The 25278-nt window shown below is 43.4% G+C and overlaps 1 pseudogene; it reads right to left on the bottom strand.

Moving 5' to 3' along the window:
* Window positions 1-4240: 4240 nt before the first annotated feature.
* Window positions 4241-25278, bottom strand: part of LOC109783355 (cell division control protein 48 homolog A-like) — a 93231-nt pseudogene continuing 72193 nt past the window's right edge.

Below are 25278 nucleotides of genomic sequence, written 5' to 3'. Positions count from 1 at the left end.
GTTGCTAGGGATCTTCTTGCTTGTAAGGAAAGAGATGATCTTAATAAATTATTATGCAAGTTAAAAGAAAAATCTTTGAATGCTAGAATGAAATGTGATCCTAAATTTTCTACTTCATCTATCTTTGTTACTGATAAGGATTATGAATTCTCTGCTAACCCATAGTTAATTACTTTGGTTGAATCTGATCCTTTCCATGGCTATGAAACTGAAACTGTAGTAGCACATCTTACTAAATTAAATGATATAGCCACCCTATTTGCTCGTGATGAGAAAATTCGATATTACTATATCCTCAAGTTATTTCCTTTCTCGTTAAAGGGTGATGCTAAGATATGGTACAATACCCTTGCTCCTGGTTGTGTGCGTAGTCCTCAGGACATGATTTATTACTTCTGTGAAAAATATTTTCCTAGTCATAAGAAACAAGTTGTCGTTATCATTACCGTTGCTATCATTACTACTACTATCAAACTATCGTATTACTGTGCTACTGATCACTTTGCTGCAGATATTTAATCTCCAGGTGTGGTTGAATTGACAACTCAACTGCTAATACTTACAAATATTTTTTGGCGCCCCTTGTGTCGAATCAATAAATTTGGGTTGAATACTCTACCCTCGAAAACTGTTGCGACCCACTATACTTGTGGATTATCAGTTACTTGCAAGGATCAAATCTTGTTGTGGTAGATAGATAAATTGCAAAACAAAATAAAAGATATAAAATTGCAGCAAAGGAATTTTAGTATTTGTAATATGATAAAGGTAGACCCGGTGACCATTATTTTGACTAAAGGCTTCTCTCTCGAACGCATAGCATATGGTGGGTGAACAAATTACTTTTGGGCAATTGATAAAAAAGCACATAGTTATGACGATATCCAAGACAATGATCATGTATATAGGAATCACGTCTGAGACAAGTAGACCGATTCCTGCCTGCATCTACTACTATTACTCCACCCATCGACTGCTATCCAGCATGCATCTAGGGTATTAAGTATGAAAACAGAGTAACGCCTTAAGCAAGATGATATGATGTAGACAAAGTAGACTCAACTAATATGAATAAACCCCATCGTTTTACCCTTAATGGCAACAATGCAAATACATGTCTTGTCCCTTTGTCACTGGGATAGAGCACTGCAAGATTGAACCCATCACAAAGCACCTCTCCCACTGAAGATAAATCAATCTAGTTGGCCAAACCAAAGGGTAGATCGGAGAGAAATACAAAGCTATAACAATCATGCATAATAAAGTTCAGAAAAGACTCAATTACTTCTCATGAATATTCATATCATAAACCCACAATTCATCGGATCCAATTAAACACACCGCAAAAGAAGATTATTGTAAGTGCATCTAGTGCCACCCCTAGTTGGTTTTGGAGTACTGATGACAAACGTGGTTGAGGGACTAATGTGTTTGTGAGATTCACAGGAGAACACAGGTAGAAGTCCATATTGATTCGGTTTAACCATCGAAGATGACCCCCTAAAATGTATGAAGACATTAGTGGTCCATGAAGACATTCACGTCAAAGATAATGACTCGTGAAAACATTCGCTTGAAGACAATGGAGTGCGAAGACATAGTTCTTTCGTAGTTTCACTTTCTTTCTTTCGCTGTGAAAAATCGACAAAACAACAACGCCCAAGGTGGGAATCGAACCCGCGACCAGGCGTCAACACCACCGCGCAGCTAGCTAGTGTGACGAGCTGACCCTAGTGCTAAGGAGGCGAACGAAACCGTAAAATAGAAAGAGCAGCTCACAAAAATTCCCCAAAAAATGTCCGTATGTGGGTTCGAACACATGACATGAAGAGAGTGAACCAACATCGCTAGCCATTCTGTTCATAGACTCTTTATCTAAAATGCCAGCTCAAAAGTGGTTTTCTTTTTCACAAAAGTAAATATATTTACGAAAATGAAGATTTTCAAAATTTGCTCACAAACTTTTAAAGATTCGAACATTTTTTTGAAATCTCAACATTTTTGATAAAAAAGGAACAAATAGAAGACAAGAACATTTTTCGAAACTACGAACAAATTTTTCAAAATGCAAATATTTTAGGAAAATAGGAACAAAATTGAAAAACTCTAACATTTTCCAAAATTATGAATATTTTTTTCAAAACGCGAATATTTTATGAAATTCTCCCAAACATTTTTTTCAATTTGCAGAAAAATTATGAAAACGTCAAATTATTTTGAGTTTCTGTACAAATTTCGAAAACAGTGAATTTTTTGGAAAAAAAAAGCAAACATTTTTCTAAAAAATGAACAATGTTTGCATAATGCAAATTATTTTAATTTTTTATGTAATTTCCCGAACATTTTTTGGATTTGCGAAGAAATTTTGGAAATCTGAACATTTTTAAATTTGTGAACACTTCTGAAAACAGGAACATTTTCTGAAATCCGTGATCTAACGTTTGAACAAAAAAAATGCAAACATTTTCAGAAATTTTATTATCCTAAAATTTAATATAGTTTTTGAAAACAAGTGAACAAAATTTGAAGTACTAATCTTTTTGGAATTTCTATTGGAAAAATAAATAAATGTGAAAAGGAAAACTGACAGAAAATTAAAAAGAAAACAAAAAATGTAAAAAAGAATCAGAAAATGAATAAAAGGGGCAGAAAAAGAAAAAACTAAAAATATAAAGGAAAACTGAAAACCGGTTCAGGAACTTCTGGAAGGTTCCCAAAACTAGAAAAACCTGCTAGGAATCTTCTAGAACATTCCCAAAACCAGAACCTGAAAGTTGTACGTACGCTTATAATTGGGCCAGCCTAAATTGTTCGTTAGGTCGCCCCACCTGTGCGAACGGCCGACTATTTGACGCAAAATTCGTCAAATAGGTTTTTCCTCAAAATGCTCTTTCACTTTCTGTGAGTGCCTCCGTATGTGATTACTGTCCATTGCGATTCGAGAAAACGAACGCCACTTAATAGTCGAGCAATGCTACATCTACGTGATTTATTTATGTTATTACGAAAGGGCAGATTTGGAGAACTATCATTAGTCATTAGGGCGCGCGGGCCCACCCTAAAAATCAGGGAGAACTTTTGATTAGTGGAGAAGGAAGGTGCGTAAGGTTACCTAGAGTCTTCTTCAAATTTATGCGTAGCTAGATTGTCCAACGTTGAGGCTATCAGGTGGTTCGCAGTCGCTGACATGTGGGCCTCCGTGTTGTTTTGTTTGTTGATGCGTGGATTTGCAGGCGATTGTGTTAGTTCGCTCAGCCCACTGCCTTTTTTTAGGGGTGGTCAGCCCACATTGCTAACTCTTTTTGACTGGAAAGTCGGCCTGCTGGATGGGCCGTGAACTAGCTACACAGCGGGTGATAGGGCGGGTGTGTAGTTTTTTTTTTAACACAGTGTGCAGTTGATTTGGGAGTTTGGGGCAGCTGACTTAAGTGGTGGCCCTCAAAAAAAGAAAAGGCTTTTTTATGTGGTAAAAAATGGCTGAGTTAAGTTGTCTAGTAAATGACATGTGGGCCCGGTTGTGGGGTTTTAGCTGGCCGTGTTTTGATTTCTTAAAGAGAGAAGCTGAATGTGCTTACGTTTATCCTTTCGTTCCATGTTTGGTGGCCAATTCTGCTTTGTCCTTCGCACACAAAATTTTATAAATTCTAAAATGTCTCAGAATTAAATAATTGCCCACAAATTTCAGAATTAATGTTTGAATTTTTAAAAAGTCCCTACATTTAAAAATTGTCTCAAGTTTTAAAAACATGAATTAATTTTGAAAACGATGCGGGGATGTGTTTAAGTAGCCATTCCGCGTGTTACACACGGGATAAGATTTATCCTAGGCTAGCTCTTCGATGGCCATTGGTTCTTTTAGGGTTTGTTCTTTTGCTGCGGCTTTGTTCAAGGGAGGAAGTTTATCTGCGCTTCAGGTGAAAAATAAAATGAATACACACTACTCAACCCATCATTGAGGCTCACACCATCTAAAATCGCACACAAACTACTCGCCTGTAGCCGGTCGCAGCGGAGGGCGCCACTTTGTCTAGTACTGTGAAAGGACGGTTGAGAGGGAAAATATGAAGGAGAACCTGGGTACCAGCGCACCCTATATGCAAAAAGAAATTAGTAACTCAAAAAAAGTTCAAAAAATTTCAAATCTTTTTTGGTATTAAACACAATCAAGTATTGTAGTCGTATAAAAAGATTCATCAGAGAATGACTTTCGTTGCATCCTGGGTTGAAGATTCGACAAAAAACGTTATATACAAGTACTATACACGCTATATTATCGTCATAAACTTGTCTTTTTTGCCGTGAAGTCAATATAAATCATTTCTTGTCCAAAATTTTTATACGAGTACAATACCTAATAATGTTCGATTCCAAAAAAGATTTGAAAATTTTTGAACTTTTTTTGAATTACTAATCTTTTTTTTTTTTGCATATAGGGTGCGCGGGTATCTGAGAGCACCAAGTCCGCGTCACGGTTGAGAGCCATAAGTTTCAGACAACAGGTGCTCTCTTACAAGTTCAATGAGAAATTAATCGGACATTCATTAAACATGCAACTATTCTCCTTTTTTTTTTCTAGTGGTCTTGTGCAGGAGCAAAGAGGGGTTGAGAGAGAATGGTGGTAGATCGTGTAATCAACAATTCAGTTAACGCTTAGGCTAGTTTTCAGAGTCTACGAAAGCACAACAAGGAGAATATTATTTCATCAACTGTATCTCTATGATATATGTAAATTCTTACGCAACGAAAATTCTATACATGAAGAGAATCAACAATATAAAGAAAAACATAGCCTATAATATTTTGGCACTTCATTTTCTAACAATGGTTACTGGATCACTTGTATAGATCGTCTTCATCCTCATCAACTACCGCGGAGGTGTGGACAGCAGCTTCTGCCGCCTGTGGCGCTGCCGAGAAGCGGAACTCGGTGCCGAACCCCCTACACTATTGCAGCTTCTGCGGGAAGGCCTGGTACTTTCTGATGTCGGCATCGCTCACGCTCTGCCTCGCGTACTTCATCGACTCCTCGAAGTGAGCCGCCTTAATCTCAGCCACCGCCTCCTCTTCCTGCCCGCCGTCCACCTCCATGGTGTCTTTGCCCATCCTATGCCTCACCATGTCCTTTTCAATATCTTCCCTAATGGCGTACTTGCACGCCCTTTGGCAGATCTCCGTGATGTCGGCGCCGCTGAAGCCGGCGGTAAACCTTGCGAGCGCACCGAGGTCGACGTCCTTGGCCATGGGAGACTTCCTGAGGCAGGCCTTGAAGATCTGTTGTCGTGAGGCCTCGTCTGGCAAGGGGATGTAGATGAGATGATCCAGGCGACCGGGACGGAGCAATGCCGAGTCAATAATGTCCGGCCTATTAGTGGCGCCGATGATGAAGACCGTCTTCTTGGCGTTCATGTTGTCCATCTCGGTGAGCAGCTGGTTCAGGACCCTGTCCACCGCGCCACCGGCATCGCCCACTCTGCCGCCCCTTTGGGTTGCGATGGAGTCGAGCTCATCGAAGAAAAGCACGCACGGCGCAGACTGGCACGCCTTGTTGAAGATCTCGCGCATGTTAGCCTCGCTCTCGCCGAACCACATGGTGAGCAGCTCTGGCCCCTTGATGCTGATGAAGTTGGCCTGGCACTCGTTGGCGATCGCCTTTGCCAACAAGGTATTGCCGCATTGTAGGATCGAAAGTAGGTCTAGAGGGGGGTGATTAGACTACTTGACCAAATAAAAATCTAGCCTCTTCCCAATTTTAAGTCTTGTCAGATTTTAGCAACTTAGCACAAGTCAAGCAATCAACCTACACATGCAATTATAAGAGTGTAGTAGCGGAAAGTAAAACATTGCATATGAAGGTAAAGGGAAGGGTTTGGAGAAGGCAAACACAATGTAGATACGGAGATTTTTGGCGTGATTCCGATAGGTGGTGCTATCGTACGTCCACGTTGATGGAGACTTCAACCCATGAAGGATAACGGTTGCGTGAGTCCACGGAGGGCTCACCCACGAAGGGTCCACGAAGAAGCAACCTTGTCTATCCCATCATGGCCATCGCCCACGAAGGACTTGCCTCACTCGGGTAGATCTTTACGAAGTAGGCGATCTCCTTGCCCTTAAAAACTCCTTGGTTCAACTCCACAATCTTGTCGGAGGCTCCCAAGTGACACCTAACCAATCTAGGAGACACCACTCTCCAAAAGGTAATAGATGGTGTGTTGATGATGAACTCCTTGCTCTTGTGCTTCAAATGATAGTCTCCCCAACACTCAACTCTCTCTCACAGATTTGGCTATGGTGGAAAGATGATTTGAGTGGAAGCAACTTGGGGAAGGCTAGAGATCAAGATTCTTATGGTTGGATTGGAATGTCTTGGTCTCAACACATGAGTAGGTTGTTCTCTCTCAGAAAATGAGTAGTGGAAGTGTAGGCACGTTCTGATGGCTCTCTCTTGAATAGAGAAGGGGTGGAGGAGTATATATAGCCTACACACAAAATCCAACCATTACACACAATTGACCCAACTTGGTCAGACCGGATAGAAGAACTCGGTGAGACCGATTCAGTTCAAAATGTGAACGCTAGGAATCTCGGTGGGACCGACATGATCAACTCGGTGGGACAGATGTGCTAGGACTAGGGAAAAACCTCATCTCGGTGTGACCGATTGCATGAACTCGGTGAGACTGATTTCAACAGTAAGTAAACAGAGAATTGGTCAGGCAAACTCAGTGGGACCGATCACTCATTTCGGTAAGACCAAAACTTTACGAAGGGAAACAGAGAGTTTGCATTGCGAACTCGGTGGGACCAATCGCTCATTTCGGTAAGATCGAAATGGTACGAAGGGAAACAGAGAATTTGCATTGCCATCTCGGTGAGACTGAGATCCGTATCGGTGAGACCGAATTGTCTAGGATTTCTGGCTGTGGCTATGTCAAAAGAACTCGGTGGCGCCGGATAGATCAAATCGGTAGAGCAGAGTTTGACTTTGGGTTTTGGACATATTTGGAAATGAGAAAGTGGTTGAGGGTTTTGGAGCATATCACTAAGCACTTTGAGCAAGTAGACCATTAAGCAACACCTCATCCCCTTTTAATAGTATTGGCTTTTCCTATGGACTCAATGTGATCTTGGATCACTAAAATGAAAATGAAGAGTCTTGAGCTTTTGCCAATCTTCGTCCTTAGCATTTTGAGGGGTCCACATCTCTAGTCCATGCCATGCCAATCATTGAACTTTCTGAAATATTTAACTTGAATGGATATTAGTTCAATGAGCTATATGTTGTTATGAATTACCAAAACCACCCGGGGATTAGTTGCACTTTCACGCATCCTGGTGGCCCGTAGAAGAGGACACCCTTGGACGGTGACATGCCGAACTTCTAGAATTTCTCTGGGTGCTCGACCGGGTACTGGACGGTCTCTTGCAGCTCCCTCTTAGTCGAGGCCACCGTTATCGTTCCAGCTGACATTGGGCACCTCGACGACGATCTCACGTAGCGTGGATGGGTTTGTGCCGACTAGAGTTGTCTTAAGGTGGTCATTGGTGACGGCCATAGAGTTCAAGATCTCGGCATCAATGGTGTCGTCCTCTAGATCGATCACGTCCATCCTCCCTGATGCACTGCAGTGCCACCTCGGTGCAGAGCAAACTATCAAAGTAGCAAGTAGCAAGAGAGGCAACAAAAGGCAAAACGCTCTCTCTCTCTCGAAGCCTAATGATCTATACACTTTCTCCTCCTTTGGCAACAAGTTACCAAAAAGCTCAAAAATGCATAGTGCCATGCGGCACTCTAGGCACAATCTCCAGTGTGCGTAGATGGCTTGGAGAGGACAGCATCTGCAAATGCTTCTGAAGATGTCTGAGGAGCTGGAGGAGTTGCAACTGGAGGTACAACGGTGGCAGTTGCTGCAGGTGCTGAAGTAGTAGCTCTGGAGTCTGTGGCAACTGGCACTGCTGAAGACCTTTGTTCCCTTGGCACACGCTGAAAAGTGTCGGTGGTAGGTCTGTCATTCCTGTCTTCAATATTTTCCTGTAGCTTCTCAACAGTGGTCTGAGTCTCGGTGACCTTCACATCTAGATCATGAAGTTTAGTCTCAAAGATCCTCTCAAGACTCTCCTGATTTCGAGTCAGGGTGGCTAGTCCTTTCTCAATTCTCACGGTTGCCTCAAGCAGATAACTAAGTTGATCTTGCTTGGTCTTGAGATTGACAGCTGAAGCATCTGGTACACTAGCTGTCCTTGCTGCTTTAGCAGCCTTTGCTCTCTCTCTCTCTCTCTCTTCTCCTGGGCTTCTACTGAAGTAGGATGTGATGCATCCATGACAACCTCATTATCCTCAAATTCTGGCCTCCGGGGAACGTGCTCTTTGTCAAGAAGACATGTCCATGTTCCCATCTTGGAGTTGATTAGCATCTGTATGTGAGGGGCATATCCACATGATCTCTTCTGATCAGCTGCAGTTCTCTTCACAGTTTCAATTATTAAGCTCATCACCTTGAACTTTTGTGGCACATCAAACATATGAAGCAAGTTGATTGAGTGACCACGGATCATCCTATGATCTCCTAACTTGGGCAACAGAGTGTGCCTCAATATATTGTTCATCGTGGTTAGACCTGACAGCAGATAATAGATGGACCCAAACTTGTGAGCTTCCAATGCAGCATCATGAATTGGCTTATACATGTGAGCCATGGAGTTGTGATCCTTTCTGGGCTTGGCATACACATTTGTGTCATTTTCATCTTCCTTGAGGACATTGATCAACTTGGCCCATTCATCAATTGAAGATTGATACCTTGTTCCTTCTGTCATCTAGACAATCTTGCCATCTGGATAGAAATGTGCAGTTGAATAGAATTGCGTAATCATTTCATCATTCCATTTTGTCAACTTTTGACCAACAAAAGTATCAACACCATTCATTCTGAAACTTTCATGCACTCCTGGGAAGTAATCCTCATTGTCATCAATGTACTTCCAGTCAACCCATTTCATGTCACAGACAATTGGTTTCTTGTCCAACAAGATAGTCTCATAGAAATCTTGCTCTTCTTTGGTGTGAAAGCGATAATCAATAGCAGTTCTTCTCCTTATAGCATATGGATAAGTCTGTCTCCACAATCTCAGACCTGCATCCTTCCTTTCCTTCATGTTCTCAGCAACAGGATGATCATCACTATGACCAGGAATCTTTGGCTTTAACTTTCTGAGCACTTGCTGCTCCTCATCCTCTTGAGCTTTTGGCACTAGGGCCTTGTTCTTCTCAGCAGCAGGGATGTTTCTGGTGGATCTCTTGGGTGCAGATGGTTTTGGAGCTTGAGCTTGAGCTGGAGGCTTAGGGACAGACTTGGGCTTAAATGGAGCAGCCCCAGGCCTTATTGCATCCCCCATGAGCTTCTGAGACTTTGGAGGTGGTGCAGATGCCTCTTCCTCCTCTTCTTCTTCATCTGAAGAGTGCTTCTCAAACTCAGCCATTGGATCAACAAGTTTGCACCATCTCCCTCTTTTCCTTTCTTTCTTTTCCTTTCCAGCACCACTTGTTGGTTGAGCTTGCCCTTGTGCAACAGTGGATTGCCTAACTTTAGACATAGGAGCTCGCTTGGCAGGAGCCTTCTTCTGCATTCCAGGCTTGGTGGCAGCAGCATACTCTTTCTTCAGAACTTTCCTCATTGAAGTCACTTCTTCAGCAATAAAGTCCTCATCTTCAGATTATGAGGTTTTCTTCTTTCTTTGCCTAGTTGCAGCCTTAGGCAAATTGCTAGGTGTACTTCTGCTACCTTCATCATAGCCGCTTGAGGGACTAGTGCCCTCACTGAGATTCACCTGCTCCTCTGACCTATTCTGACTGTCACTGCCTTCTGACATCTCTGAAGCTGATCTTGTGAATAGATAGGTATAGGTAGAGTGGATGAGCATCACAAAGCACTGCTATTTTTGCAAAAAGTTGAGACAAAAACTTAAATTTAGCTGCAGAAAGCATTTCGGAGCTACCGATTTGACAAACTCGGTGACACCGAAGAAACTTTAGAGTCTAAACATACAATTTTGGTCAGACCGAAATGCAATTCGGTGACTCCGAGATGCTAGGATTTCATAGAGAAAGTGAACTCGGTCACACCGATTCATACACTTCGGTCAGACCGAGTAGTACATGTGCAATGGCCTGAGCCAAATCGGTGAGACCGAAATCTTAAGACCGGTCGGTCCGAGATGAGTTCAGCGGAAACCTAACCCTAAGTTTTTGCATCAAATCTATTCTAATGGAGTTTTCGGTGGATAGATTTATCTCAATCGTGGCAAGAAACTAGGCATCGATCTTTGTGCAAGAATCAGAGTAAGAGGACGCACAAAGGGATCGAGTTCGTACCCTAGCTTAGCGACGAACTCGCTACGGCAACAATGGCGGTGAGATTTCTGTTGGCAGTGACGAAGACCAGCGGCAGGAGGGCACTGGTGACGACGGAGACGATCCGAAGACCAGGAGTGAAGGAAATGTGCCCTAGAGGCAATAATAAAGTTGTTATTTACATTTCCTTATATCATGATAAATGTTTATTATTCATGCTAGAATTGTATTAACCGGAAACTTAGTACATGTGTGAATACATAGACAAACATAGTGTCCCTAGTATGCCTCTACTTGACTAGCTTGTTTATCAAAGATGGTTCTGTTTCCTAGCCATAGACATGTGTTGTCATTTGATGAACAGGATCACATCATTAGAGAATGATGTGACGGACAAGACCCATCCGTTAGCTTAGCACTATGATCATTTAGTTTATTGCTATTGCTTTCTTCATGACTTATACATGTTCCTATGACTATGAGATTATGAACCTCCCGACTACCGGAGGAACACTTAGTGTGCAATCAAACGTCACAACATAACTGGGTGATTATAAACATGCTCTACAGGTGTCTCCGATGGTGTTTGTTGAGTTGGCATAGATCGAGATTAGGATTTGTCACTCCGATTGTCGGAGAGGTATCGCTGGGCCCTCTCGGTAATGCACATCACTATAAGCCTTGCAAGCAATGTGACTAATGAGTTATTTGCGGGATAATGCATTATGGAACAAGTAAAGAGACTTGCCGGTAACGAGATTGAACTAGGTATGGTGATACCGATGATCGAATCTCGGGCAATTAACATACCGATGACAAAGGGAACAACGTATGCTGTTATGCGGCTTGACCGATAAAGATCTTCATAGAATATGTAGGAGCCAATATGAGCATCCAGGTTCCGCTATTGGTTATTGACTAGAGATGTGTCTCGGTCATGTCTACATAGTTCTCGAACCCGTAGGGTCCGCACGCTTAACGTTCGATGACGATTCGTATTATGAGTTTATGTGATTTGATGTACCGAAGGTTGTTTAGAGTCCCAGATGAGATCACGGACATGACGAGGAGTCTCGGAATGGTCGAGACATAAAGATTCATATATGGAAGCTTACATTGGGACACCGGAATGGTTTGGGTCGTTTCGGATAAGTTTCGGAGTACCGGGGGTTACCGGAACCCCCCGGGAAGTTATTGGGCCTCATGGGCCTCGTGGTGGAAGAGAGGAGGCAGGCCAAGGTGTGGCACGCGCCCCCCTAGCCCAAACCGAATTGGACTAGGGATAGGGGGGCCGCCCCCCTTTCCTTCTCTTCTCCCTCTCCTTCCCCCTTCTCCTTGTGGAAGTAGGAAAGGGGGGCGGCGAATCCTACTTGGAGTAGGACTCCCCCCTTGGGCGCGCCTCCTCCTCCCTCCCTCCTTTATATACGTGGCGAGTGAAGGAAATATGCCCTAGAGGCAATAATAAAGTATTATATATTTCCTTATATCATGATAAATGTTTATTATTCATGCTAGAATTGTATTAACCGGAAACATAATACATGTGTGAATACATAGACAAACAGATTGTCACTAGTATGCCTCTGCTTGACTAGCTCGTTAATCAAAGATGGTTATGTTTCCTAGCCATAGACATGAGTTGTCATTTGATTAACGGGATCACCTCATTAGGAGAATACGTGATTGACATGACCCATTACGTTAGCTTAGCACCCGATCGTTTAGTATGTTGCTATTGCTTTCTTCATGACTTATACATGTTCCTATGACTATGAGATTATGCAACTCCCGTTTACTGGAGGAACACTTTGTGTGCTACCAAACGTCACAACGTAACTGGGTGATTATAAAGGTGCTCTACAGGTGTTTCCAAAGGTACTTGTTGGGTTGGCGTATTTCGAGATTAGGATTTGTCACTCCAATTGTCGGAGAGGTATCTCTGGGCCCACTCGGTAATGCACATCACTATAAGCCTTGCAAGCATTGTGACTAATGAGTTAGTTGCGGGATGATGTATTACGGAACGAGTAAAGAGACTTGCCGGTAACGAGATTGAACTAGGTATCGAGATACCGACGATCGAATCTCGGGCAAGTAACATACCGATGACAAAGGGAACAACGTATGTTGTTATGCGGTCTGACCGATAAAGATCTTCGTAGAATATGTGGGAGCCAATATGGGCATCCAGGTCCCGCTATTGGTTATTGACCGGAGAGGTGTCTCGGTCATGTCTACATAGTTCTCGAACCCAAAGGGTCCGCACGCTTAAAGTTACGATGACAGTTTTATTATGAGTTTATATGTTTTGATGTAGCGAAGGTTGTTCGGAGTCCCGGATGTGATCACGGACATGACGAGGAGTCTCGAAATGGTCGAGACGTAAAGATTGATATATTGGACGACTATATTCGGACACCGGAAGTGTTCCGGAGAAGTTTCGGATTAAACCGGAGTGCCGGAGGGTTACCGGAACCCCCCGGGGAAGTATTGGGCCTTAGTGGGCCTTGAGGGGAGAGAGGGCAGCAGCCAGGAGGTGGTGCGCCCCCTCCCAGGAGGAGTCCTAGTTGGACTAGGAGAGGGGGGCGCAGCCCCCTTTCCCTCTCCCTCTCCCTCTCTTTCCTTCCCCCCTTCTTTTCCTAGTAGGACTAGGAAAGGGGAGTCCTACTCCTACTAGGAGGAGGACTCCCCCCCTCTCCTTGGCGCGCCCATAGGCAGCCGGCCTCCCCCTTGCTCCTTTATATACGGGGGCAGGGGGGCACCTCTAGACACACTTGATATACGATATTTTAGCCGTCTGCGGTGCCCCCCCCACCAGATTACACCTCGATAATACCGTCGCGGAGCTTAGGCGAAGCCCTGCGTCGGTGGAACATCATCATCGTCACCACGCCGTCGTGCTGACGAAACTCTCCCTCAACACTCGGCTGGATCGGAGTTCGAGGGACGTCATCGAGCTGAACGTGTGTAGAACTTCGGAGGTGTCGTGCGTTCGGTACTTGATCGGTCGGATCGTGAAGACGTACGACTACATCAACCGCGTTGTGATAACGCTTCCGCTATCGGTCTACGAGGGTACGTGGACAACACTCTCCCCTCTCGTTGTTATGCATCACCATGATCTTGCGTGTGCGTAGGAATTTTTTTGAAATTACTACGTTCCCCAACAGTGGTATCAGAGCCTGGTTTTATGCGTGGATGCTATGCACGAGTAGAACACAAGTGAGTTGTGGGCGATATAAGTCATACTGCTTACCAGCATGTCATACTTTGGTTCAGCGGTATTGTGAGATGAAGCGGCCCGGACTGACATTACGCGTACGCTTACGCGAGACTGGTTTCACCGTTCGGAGCACTCGTTGCTTAAAGGTGACTGGCGGGTGTCTGTCTCTCTCACTTTAGTTGAACCGAGTGTGGCTACGCCCGGTCCTTGCGAAGGTTAAAACAGCACCAACTTGACAAACTATCGTTGTGGTTTTGATGCGTAGGTAAGAACGGTTCTTGCTAAGCCCGTAGCAGCCACGTAAAAGATGCAACAACAAAGTAGAGGACGTCTAACTTGTTTTTGCAGGGTATGTTGTGATGTGATATGGTCAAGACATGATGTGATATAATGTGTTGTATGAGATGATCATGTTTTGTAACCGAGTTATCGGCAACTGGCAGGAGCCATATGGTTGTCGCTTTATTGTATGAGATGCAATCGCCATGTAATAGTTTTACTTTATCACTAAGCGGTAGCGATAGTCGTAAAAGCAATAAGTTGGCGAGACGACAACGATACTACGATGGAGATCAAGGTGTCGAGCTGGTGACGATGGTGATCATGACGGTGCTTCGGAGATGGAGATCACAAGCACGGTGCTTCGGAGATGGAGATCACAAGCACAAGATGATGATGGCCATATCATATCACTTATATTGATTGCATGTGATGTTAATCCTTTATGCATCTTATCTTGCTTTGATTGACGGTAGCATTATAAGATGATCTCTCACTAAAATTTCAAGATAAAAGTGTTCTCCCTGAGTATGCACCATTGCAAAAGTTCTTCGTGCTGAGACACCACGTGTTAATCGGGTGTGATAGGCTCTACGTTCAAATACAACGGGTGCAAAACAGTTGCACACGCGGAATACTCAGGTTAAACTTGACGAGCCTAGCATATGTACAGATATGGCCTCGGAACACAGAGACCGAAAGGTCGAGCGTGAATCATATAGTAGATATGATCAACATAGTGATGTTCACCATTGAAACTACTCCATCTCACGTGTTAATCGGACATGGTTTAGTTGCTTTGGATCACGTAATCACTTAGATGATTAGAGAGATGTCAATCTAAGTGGGAGTTCTTCAGTAATATGATTAATTGAACTTAAATTTATCATGAACTTAGTACCTGATAGTATCTTGCTTGTCTATGTTAATTGTAGATATATGGCCCGTGCTGTTGTTCCGTTGAATTTTAATGCGTTCCTTGAGAAAGCTAAGTTGAAAGATGATGGTAGCAATTACACGGACTGGGTCCGTAACTTGAGGATTATCCTCATTGCTGCACAGAAGAATTACGTCCTGGAAGCACCGCTAGGTGCCAGGCCTCCTGCAAGAGCTACGCCAGAAGTTATGAACGTCTGGCAAAGCAAAGCTGATGACTACTCAATAGTTCAGTGTGCCATGCTTTACGGCTTAGAACCGGGACTTCAACGACGTTTTGAACGTCATGGAGCATATGAGATGTTCCAGGAGTTGAAGTTAATATTTCAAGCAAATGCCCGGATTGAGAGATATGAAGTCTCCAATAAGTTCTATAGCTGCAAGATGGAAGAGAATAGTTCTGTCAGTGAGCATATACTCAGAATGTCTGGGTATAATAATCACTTAATTCAACTAGGAGTTCAACTTCCGGATGATTGCGTCATTGACAGAATTCTTCAATCACTGCCACCAAGCTACAAGAGCTTCGTGATGAACTATAACATGCAATGGATAAGACGATTCCCGAGCTCTTCGCAATGCTAAAGGCAGCGGAGGTAGAAATCAAAAAGGAGCATCAAGTGTTGATGGTCAGTAAAACCACTAGTTTCAAGAAAAAGGGCAAAGGGAAGAAGAAAGGGAACTTCAAGAAGAATAGCAAGCAAGTTGCTGTTCAGGAGAAGAAATCCAAGTCTGGACCTAAGCCTGAAACTGAGTGCTTCTACTGTAAGCAGACTGGCCACTGGAAGCAGAACTGCCCCAAGTATTTGGCGGATAAGAAGGATGGCAAGGTTAACAAAGGTATATGTGATATACATGTTATTGATGTGTACCTTACTAATACTCGCAGTAGCACCTGGGTATTTGATACTGGTTCTGTTGCTAATATTTGCAACTCGAAACAGGGGCTACGGATTAAGCGAAGTTTGGCTAAGGACGAGGTGACGATGCGCGTGGGAAATGGTTCCAAAGTCGATGTGATCGCCGTCGGCACGCTACCTCTACATCTACCTTCGGGATTAGTTTTAGACCTAAATAATTGTTATTTGGTGCCAGCGTTGAGCATGAACATTATATCTGGATCTTGTTTAATGCGAGACGGTTATTCATTTAAATCAGAGAATAATGGTTGTTCTATTTATATGAATAATATCTTTTATGGTCATGCACCCTTGAAGAGTGGTCTATTTTTAATGAATCTCGATAGTAGTGATACACATATTCATAATGTTGAAGCCAAAAGATGCAGAGTTAATAATGACAGTGCAACTTATTTGTGGCACTGCCGTTTGGGTCATATCGGTGTAAAGCGCATGAAGAAACTCCATACTGATGGAATTTTGGAATCACTTGATTTTGAATCACTTGGTACTTGCGAACCGTGCCTTATGGGAAAGATGACCAAAACACCGTTCTCCGGAACTATGGAGAGAGCAACAGATTTGTTGGAAATCATACATACAGATGTATGTGGTCCGATGAATATTGAAGCTCGTGGCGGATATCGTTATTTTCTCACCTTCACAGATGATTTGAGCAGATATGGGTATATCTACTTAATGAAACATACGTCTAAAACATTTGAAAAATTCAAAGAATTTCAGAGTGAAGTTGAAAATCATCGTAACAAGAAAATAAAATTCCTACGATCTGATCGTGGAGGAGAATATTTGAGTTACGAGTTTGGTCTACATTTGAAACAATGCGGAATAGTTTCGCAACTCACGCCACCCGGAACACCACAGCGTAATGGTGTGTCTGAACGTCGTAATCGTACTTTATTAGATATGGTGCGAACTATGATGTCTCTTACTGATTTACCGCTATCGTTTTGGGGTTATGCTTTAGAGACAGCTGCATTCACTCTAAATAGGACACCATCGAAATCCGTTGAGACGACGCCTTTTGAACTATGGTTTGGCAAGAAACCAAAGTTGTCGTATCTTAAAGTTTGGGGCTGCGATGCTTATGTGAAGAAACTTCAACCTGATAAGCTCGAGCCTAAATCGGAGAAATGTGTCTTCATAGGATACCCAAAGAGACCATTGGGTACACCTTCTATCACAGATCCGAAGGCAAAATATTTGTTGCTAGAAATGGATCCTTTCTAGAGAAGGAGTTTCTCTCGAAAGATGTGAGTGGGAGGAAAGTAGAACTTGATGAGGTAACTGTACCTGCTCGCTTATTGGAAAGTAGATCATCGCAGAAATCAGTTTCTGCGACATCTACACCAAGTAGTGAGGAAGTTAATGAATGATCATGAAACTTCAGATCAAGTTATTACTGAACTTCGTAGGTCAACTAGATCAAGATCCGCACCAGAGTGGTACGGTAATCCTATTCTGGAGGTCATGTTACTAGACCATGGCGAACCTACGAACTATGAAGAAGCGATGGTGAGCCCAGATTCCGCAAAATGGCTTGAAGCCATGAAATCCGAGATGGGATCCATGTATGAGAACAAAGTATGGACTTTGGTTGACTTGCCCGATGGTCGGCAAGCCATTGAAATAAATGGATCTTCAAGAAGAAGACTGACGCTGATGGTAATGTTACTGTCTATAAAGCTCGACTTGTTGCGAAAGGTTTTCGACAAGTTCAAGGAATTGACTACGATGAGACCTTCTCACCCGTAGCGATGCTTAAGTTTGTCCGAATCATGTTAGCAATTGCCGCATTTTATGATTATGAAATTTGGCAAATGGATGTCAAAACTGCGTTCCTGAATGGATTTCTGGAAGAAGAGTTGTATATGATGCAACCGGAAGGTTTTGTCGATCCAAAGGGAGCTAACAAAGTGTGCAAGCTCCAGCGATCCATTTATGGACTGGTGCAAGCCTCTCGGAGTTGGAATAAACGCTTTGATAGTGTGATCAAAGCATTTGGTTTTATACAGACTTTTGGAGAAGCCTGTATTTACAAGAAAGTGAGTGGGAGCTCGATAGCATTTCTGATATTATATGTGGATGACATATTACTGATTGGAAATGATATAGAATTTCTGGATAGCATAAAGGGATACTTGAATAAGAGTTTTTCAATGAAAGACCTCGGTGAAGCTGCATATATATTAGGCATTAAGATCTATAGAGATAGATCAAGACGCTTAATTGGACTTTCACAAAGCACATACCTTGACAAAGTTTTGAAGAAGTTCAAAATGGATCAAGCAAAGAAAGGGTTCTTGCCTGTACTACAAGGTGTGAGATTGAGTAAGACTCAATGCCCGACCACTGCAGAAGATAGAGAGAAAATGAAAGATGTTCCCTATGCTTCAGCCATAGGCTCTATCATGTATGCAATGCTGTGTACCAGACCTGATGTGTCCCTAGCTATAAGTTTAGCAGGGAGGTACCAAAGTAATCCAGGAGTGGATCACTGGACAGCGGTCAAGAACATCCTGAAATACCTGAAAAGGACTAAGGATATGTTTCTCGTATATGGAGGTGACAAAGAGCTCATCGTAAAGGGTTACGTTGATGCAAGCTTTGACACTGATCCGGACGATTCGAAATCGCAAACCGGATACGTATTTACATTGAACGGTGGAGCTGTCAGTTGGTGCAGTTCCAAGCAAAGTGTCGTGGCGGGATCTACGTGTGAAGCAGAATACATAGCTGCTTCGAAAGCAGCGAATGAAGGAGTCTGGATGAAGGAGTTCATATCCGATCTAGGTGTCATACCTAGTACATCGGGACCAATGAAAATCTTTTGTGATAATACTGGTGCAATTGCCTTAGCAAAGGAATCCAGATTTCACAAGAGAACCAAGCACATCAGAAGACGCTTCAATTCCATCCGGGATTTAGTCCAGGTGGGAGACATAGAAATTTGCAAGATACATACGGATCTGAATGTAGCAGATCCGTTGACTAAGCCTCTTCCACGAGCAAAACATGATCAGCACCAAGACTCCATGGGTGTAAGAATCATTACTATGTAATCTAGATTATTGACTCTAGTGCAAGTGGGAGACTGAAGGAAATATGCCCTAGAGGCAATAATAAAGTATTATATATTTCCTTATATCATGATAAATGTTTATTATTCATGCTAGAATTGTATTAACCGGAAACATAATACATGTGTGAATACATAGACAAACAGATTGTCACTAGTATGCCTCTGCTTGACTAGCTCGTTAATCAAAGATGGTTATGTTTCCTAGCCATAGACATGAGTTGTCATTTGATTAACGGGATCACCTCATTAGGAGAATGACGTGATTGACATGACCCATTACGTTAGCTTAGCACCCGATCGTTTAGTATGTTGCTATTGCTTTCTTCATGACTTATACATGTTCCTATGACTATGAGATTATGCAACTCCCGTTTACTGGAGGAACACTTTGTGTGCTACCAAACGTCACAACGTAACTGGGTGATTATAAAGGTGCTCTACAGGTGTTTCCAAAGGTACTTGTTGGGTTGGCGTATTTCGAGATTAGGATTTGTCACTCCAATTGTCGGAGAGGTATCTCTGGGCCCACTCGGTAATGCACATCACTATAAGCCTTGCAAGCATTGTGACTAATGAGTTAGTTGCGGGATGATGTATTACGGAACGAGTAAAGAGACTTGCCGGTAACGAGATTGAACTAGGTATCGAGATACCGACGATCGAATCTCGGGCAAGTAACATACCGATGACAAAGGGAACAACGTATGTTGTTATGCGGTCTGACCGATAAAGATCTTCGTAGAATATGTGGGAGCCAATATGGGCATCTAGGTCCCGCTATTGGTTATTGACCGGAGAGGTGTCTCGGTCATGTCTACATAGTTCTCGAACCCAAAGGGTCCGCACGCTTAAAGTTACGATGACAGTTTTATTATGAGTTTATATGTTTTGATGTAGCGAAGGTTGTTCGGAGTCCCGGATGTGATCAAGGACATGACGAGGAGTCTCGAAATGGTCGAGACGTAAAGATTGATATATTGGACGACTATATTCGGACACCGGAAGTGTTCCGGAGAAGTTTCGGATTAAACCGGAGTGCCGGAGGGTTACCGGAACCCCCCGGGGAAGTATTGGGCCTTAGTGGGCCTTGAGGGGAGAGAGAGGGCAGCAGCCAGGAGGTGGTGCGCCCCCTCCCAGGAGGAGTCCTAGTTGGACTAGGAGAGGGGGGCGCAGCCCCCTTTCCCTCTCCCTCTCCCTCTCTTTCCTTCCCCCCTTCTTTTCCTAGTAGGACTAGGAAAGGGGAGTCCTACTCCTACTAGGAGGAGGACTCCCCCCCTCTCCTTGGTGCGCCCATAGGCAGCCGGCCTCCCCCTTGCTCCTTTATATACGGGGGCAGGGGGGCACCTCTAGACACACTTGATATACGATATTTTAGCCGTCTGCGGTGCCCCCCCTCCACCAGATTACACCTCGATAATACCGTCGCGGAGCTTTGGCGAAGCCCTGCGTCGGTGGAACATCATCATCGTCACCACGCCGTCGTGCTGACGAAACTCTCCCTCAACACTCGGCTGGATCGGAGTTCAAGGGACGTCATCGAGCTGAACGTGTGTAGAACTTCGGAGGTGCCGTGCGTTCGGTACTTGATCGGTCGGATCGTGAAGACGTACGACTACATCAACCGCGTTGTGATAACGCTTCCGCTGTCGGTCTACGAGGGTACGTGGACAACACTCTCCCCTCTCGTTGTTATGCATCACCATGATCTTGCGTGTGCGTAGGAATTTTTTTGAAATTACTACGTTCCCCAACAGGGAGGGGGGCACCCAAAGGCACAACAGACAATCTCTTAGTCGTGTGCGGTGCCCCCTCCATAGTTTTACACCTCGGTCATATGGTTGTAGTGCTTAGGCGAAGCCCTGCGCCAGTAACTTCATCATCATCGTCACCACGCCGTCGTGCTGATGAAACTCTCCCTCGGCCTCAGCTGGATCAAGAGTTAGAGGGACGTCACCGAGCTGAACGTGTGCAGATCGTGGAGGTGCCGTGCATTCGGTACTTGATCGGTTGGATCGCGAAGATGTTCGACTACATCAACCGCGTTACTAAACGCTTCCGCTTTCGGTCTACGAGGGTACGTGGACACACTCTCCCTGCTCGTTGCTATGCTTCTCCTAGATAGATCTTGCATGATCGTAGGCAATTTTTTTGAAATACTACGTTCCCCAACAGTGGCATCCGAGCCAGGTCTATGCGTAGATGTTATATGCATGAGTAGGACACAAAGAGTTGTGGGCGATAATAGTCATACTGCTTACTAGCATGTCATACTTTGATTCGACGGTATTGTTGGATGAAGCGGCCCTGACCGACATTACATGACCGCGTTCATGAGACTGGTTCTACCGCCGTACTTTGCACACAGGTGGTTAGTGGGTGTCTGTTTCTCCAACTTTAGTTGAATCGAGTGTGACTACGCCCGGTCCTTGTTGAAGGTTAAAACAACACACTTGACGAAAAATCGTTGTGGTTTTGATGCGTAGGTAAGAACGGTTCTTGCTAAGCCCGTAGCAGCCACGTAAAACTTGAAACAACAAAGTAGAGGATGTCTAACTTGCTTTTGCAGGGCTTGCTGTGATGTGATATGGTTAAGACGTGATGATGTATAAATTGTTGTATGAGATGATCATGTTTTGTAACAGTTATCGGCAACTGGCAGGAGCCATATGGTTGTCGCTTTATTGTATGAAATGCAATCGCCATGTAATTGCTTTACTTTATCACTAAGCAGTAGCGATAGTCGTAGAAGCAATAGTTGGCGAGACGACAACGATACTATGATGGAGATCAAGGTGTCGCACCGGTGACGATGGTGATCATGACGGTGCTTTGGAGATGGAGATCAAAGGCACAAGATGATGATGACCATACCATATCACTTATTTTGATTGCATGTGATGTTTATCTTTATGCATCTTATTTTGCTTAGTTCGGCGGTAGCATTATAAGATGATCTCTCACTAAATTTCAAGGTACAAGTGCTCTCCCTGAGTATGCACCGTTGCGACAGTTCGTCGTGCCGAGACACCACGTGATGATCGGGTGTGATAAGCTCTACGTTCACATACAACGGGTGCAAGCCAGTTTTGCACATCCAGAATACTCGGGTTAAACTTGACGAGCCTAGCATATGCAGATATGGCCTCGGAACGCTGAGACCAAAAGGTCGAGCGTGAATCATGTAGTAGATATGATCAACATAGTGATGTTCACCATTGGAAACTACTTCATCTCACGTGATGATCGGACATGGCTTAGTTGACATGGATCACGTGATCACTTAGATGATTAGAGGGATGTCTATCTAAGTGGGAGTTCTTAAGTAATATGATTAATTGAACTTTAATTTATCATGAACTTAGTACCTGATAGTATTTTGCATGTCTATGTTGTTGTAGATTAATGGTAGCAACTACACAGAGAAAGCTAAGTTGAAAGATGATGGTAGCAACTACACAGACTGGGTCCATAACTTGAGGATTATCCTCATTGCTGCACAGAAGAACTACGTCCTGGAAGCACCGCTAGGTGCAAGACCCGCTGCAGGAGCAACGCCGGCGTTGTGAAGGCCTGGCAGAGCAAAGCTGATGACTACTCGATAGTTCAGTGTGCCATGCTTTACGGCTTAGAACCGGGACTTCAATGACGTTTTGAACATCATGGAGCATATGAGATGTTCTAGGAGTTGAAGTTAATATGTCAAACAAATGCCCGGATTGAGAGATATGAAGTCTCCAATAGGTTCTACAACTGCAAAATGGAGGAGAATAGTTCTGTCAGTGAACATATACTCAAAATGTCTGGGTATCATAATTACTTGACTCAACTGGGAGTCAATCTTCCGGTTGACAGTGTCATTGACAGAGTTCTCCAATCACTTCCACCAAGCTACGAAAGCTTCGTGATGAACTATAATATGCAAGGGATAGATAAGACAATTCCCGAGCTCTTCGCGATGCTAAAGGCCGCGGAGGTAGAAATCAAGAAGGAGCATCAAGTGTTGATGGTAAACAAGACCACTAGTTTCAAGAAGAAGGGCAAAGGGAAGAAGGGGAACTTCAAGAAGAACGGCAAGCAAGTTGCTGCTCAAGTGAAGAAGCCCAAGTCTGGACCTAAGCCTGAGACTGAGTGCTTCTACTGCAAAGGGACTGGTCACTGGAAGCGGAACTGCCCCAAGTATTTGGCGGATAAGAAGGATGGCAAAGTGAAAGGTAAATTTGATATACATGTTATTGATGTGTACCTTACTAATGCTTGTAGTAGCGCCTGGGTATTTGATACTGGTTCTGTTGCTCATGTTTGCAACTCGAAACAGGGGCTACGGATTAGGCGAAGATTGGCTAAGGACGAGGTGACGATGCGCGTGGGAAATGGTCCCAAAGTCGATGTGATCGCCGTCGGCACGATACCTCTACATCTACCTTCGGGATTAGTTTTAGACCTGAATAATTGTTATTTGGTGCCGGCGTTAAGAATGAACAATATATCTGGATCTTGTTTGATGCGAGACGGTTATTCATTTAAATCAGAGAATAATGGTTGTTCTATTTATATGAGTAATATCTTTTATGGTCATGCACCCTTGATGAGTGGTCTATTTTTGTTGAATCTCGATAGTAGTGACACACATATTCATAGTATTGAAGCCAAAAGATATAAGTTCAATAATGATAGTGCAACTTATTTGTGGCACTGCCGTTTAGGTCATATTGGTGTAAAGCGATGAAGAAACTCCATGCTGATGGGCTTTTGGAATCACTTGATGCTTGCGAACCATGCCTCATGGGCAAGATGACTAAGACTCCGTTCTCCGGAACTATGGAGCGAGCAACAGACTTGTTGGAAATAATACATACTAATGTATGCGGTCCGATGAGTGTTGAGGCTTGTGGTGGGTATCGTTATTTTCTTACCTTCACACATGATTTGAGCAGATATGGGTATATCTACTTGATGAAACATAAGTCTGAAACATTTGAAAAGTTCAAAGAATTTCAGAGTGAAGTGGAAAATCATCGTAACAAGAAAATAAAGTTTCTACGATCTGATCGTGGAGGTGAATATTTGAGTTACGAGTTTGGTCTTCATTTGAAACAATGCGGAATAGTTTCGCAACTCACGCCACCTGGAACACCACAACGTAATGGTGTGTCCGAATGTCGTAACCGCACTTTATTAGATATGGTGCGATCCATGATGTCTCTTACTGATTTATCGCTATCGTTTTTGGTTATGCTCTAGAGACGGCTGCATTCATGTTAAATAGGGCACCATCTAAATCAGTTGAGACGACGCCATTTGAACTATGGTTTGGCAAGAAACTAAGTTGTTTCTTAAAGTTTGGGGCTGCGATGCTTATGTGAAAAAGCTTCAACCTGATAAGCTCGAACCCAAATTGAAGAAATATGTCATCATAGGATACCCAAAGGAGACTGTTGGGTACACCTTCTATCACAGATCCGAAGCCAAAATATTCGTTGCTAAGAATGGATCCTTTCTAGAGAAGGAGTTTCTCTCGAAAGAAGTGAGTGGGAGGAAAGTAGAACTTGATGAGGTAATTGTACCTGCTCCCTTCTTGGAAAGTAGTTCATCACAAAAATCAGTTCAAGTGATTCCTACACCAATTAGTGAGGAAACTAATGATGATGATCATGAAGTTTCTGATCAAGTTACTACCAAACCTCGTAGGTCAACCAGAGTAAGATCCGCACCAGAGTGGTACGATAATCCAGTTCTGGACGTCATGTTACTTGACCATGACGAACCTACGAACTATGAGGAAGCGATGATGAGCCCAGATTCCGTGAAATGGCTTGAGGCCATGAAATGTGAGTTGGGATCAATGTATGAGAACAAAGTATGGACTTTGGTTGACTTGCCCGATGATCGGCAAGCCATAGAAAATAAATGGATCTTCAAGAAGAAGATCGACGCTGACGGTAATGTTACTGTCTACAAAGCTTGACTTGTTGCAAAAGGTTTTCGACAAGTTCAAGGGGTTGACTATGATGAGACTTTCTCACCCGCAGCGATGCTTAAGTCTGTCTGAATCATGTTAGCATTGCCGCATTTTATGATTATGAAATTTGGCAAATGGACGTCAAAACTGCATTCTTGAATGGATTTCTAGAATAAGAGTTGTATATGATGCAACCAGAAGGTTTTGTCGATCCAAAGGGTGCTAACAAAGTGTGCAAGCTCCAGCGATCCATTTATGGACTGGTGCAAGCCTCTCGGAGTTGGAATAAACGTTTTGATAGTGTGATCAAAGCATATGGTTTTATACAGACTTTTGGAGAAGCCTGTATTTACAAGAAAGTGAGTGGGAGCTCTATAGCATTTCTAAAATTATATGTGGATGACATATTGCTGATTGGAAATGATATAGAATTTCTGGATAGCATAAAAGGATACTTGAATAAGAGATTTTCTATGAAAGATCTCGGTGACGCTGCTTACATATTAGGCATCAAGATCTATAGAGATA

The sequence above is a fragment of the Aegilops tauschii genome, chromosome 1 (genome assembly GCF_002575655.3).
Source record: "Aegilops tauschii subsp. strangulata cultivar AL8/78 chromosome 1, Aet v6.0, whole genome shotgun sequence".
Taxonomy (NCBI): Eukaryota; Viridiplantae; Streptophyta; class Magnoliopsida; order Poales; family Poaceae; genus Aegilops; species Aegilops tauschii.
The sequence above is the reverse complement of the archived record's forward strand: the minus strand, read 5'-3'. Positions and strand labels throughout refer to the sequence as shown.